At 50.1% G+C, this 1,449-nt stretch overlaps 1 pseudogene; it reads left to right on the forward strand.

Annotated features, from left to right (window-relative positions):
* The window catches only part of LOC100967011, a 45,242-nt pseudogene extending 44,065 nt beyond the window's left edge, over window positions 1–1,177 (forward strand).
* The last annotated feature ends 272 nt before the right edge of the window (window positions 1,178–1,449 follow it).

The raw sequence follows: 1,449 nt of genomic DNA on the forward strand, positions 1-1,449 counted from the left end.
TATTAGTTTGCAGTCCCACCAGCAGTGCAAAAGCATTCCTTTCTCTCCACACTGCCAGTATCTGCAGTTTTGAGATTTTGATATAGGCCATTCTCACTGGGGTTAGATGATATCTCAGGGTGGTTTTAGTTTTCATTTCTCTAATAATTAGTGGTGATGATCATTTTTTCATATGCTTAGTAGCCATTTGTCTATTGGCTTTAGAGAAAATTCTATTCATGTCTCTTCCCCATTGATGTAAAATCTTTAGTAACCTCTGGGGAATGGGCCCCCAGGCAGGAGAGGGCCCTTACCTGAGTGAGCAGGAGTTGCAGAAGGTGTCAACAGGCCTGGAAGATCTGAGGAAAGAGGTGTCCTCACTGATGACCCAGTGGCATCAAGAGGAGGGGGCAGTGCAGGAGACCTTGCGGCTGCTCAGGGACCTGGGTGGCAGGCTTGATGGCTTCCTGGGTCAGTGGGAGTGGGCGCAGCATGAGCAAGTGCAGATGGCATGGGGCTTGCAGGAACTGAGAGGTCAGGCAGATGAGCTCTGCATCATGGTGGAGCAGTCTGCAGTGTCTGTGGCTTCACTGTGGAGTGAACCAGAGGGGCTGGGGCTAGTGAAACTGATTTTGGAAGAGCTGGGGCAGCAATTTCAGAACTCTCAAAGGGAGATCTCTCCATGAACCTAGATTGGTCCTCCCAAGGCTCCTGTACCTGTTGTGCTAACCAGGGGCAGCAGTTGTCCATGGAGTCCCTGCAGCAGCTGCTGGAGTGAGCACTGACTCCGCTAGTAGATGAAGTGAATCAGAGAGGCCTGGCTTCTGCCTGCCCCAGCTGCCAAAGGCTACACAAGAAGACTCTGCCCAGTCCAGCAAGCCCAGCCATACCTACACTCCTCTCCCCAGGAGCTGGAATGCCAGGCCCTGAGCTCCACCCTTCGGCTGGCTGAAGATGAGGCTCTGCAGGCCAAGAACCTGCTGTTGATGGACGTGAAAGATGAAGCTGGAGTGAGGAAGGAGGCAGAGGGCATAGGAGGAGGGCAGAAGGTGGCCGCTCTGGACTACCTACACTTGAAGATGTGCTCCTTCCATGACCAACTCAACAACCTGCCTCTTGAGGGGTCCACAGGAACAATCGCGGGAGGTGTAGTGGGGGATCTCCCCCAAAACATGGGAGCCCAGCCCCTGAACAATAAATGGCCCTGCATGCTGGCATGGGAAAAAAAAGTAAAATATCTATAACCTCAATCAGAAATGATAAAAGCGAATTAACAGCTGATGTCACAGAGATACAAGAGATCATCTCTGAATACTACCAGAAACTTTATGCCCAGAAATTTGATACTGGGAAGGAAATGGATCAATATTTGGAAACACACTGTCTCCCTAGATTTAGCCCAGATGAAATAGATCTCCTGAACAGACCAATTTCAAGCACTGAGATCAAAGAAACAATAAAAAATCTCCC

The sequence above is a fragment of the Otolemur garnettii genome, unplaced genomic scaffold, assembly GCF_000181295.1.
Source record: "Otolemur garnettii isolate 467f Iridium unplaced genomic scaffold, OtoGar3 scaffold00103, whole genome shotgun sequence".
Classification (NCBI taxonomy): domain Eukaryota; kingdom Metazoa; phylum Chordata; class Mammalia; order Primates; family Galagidae; genus Otolemur; species Otolemur garnettii.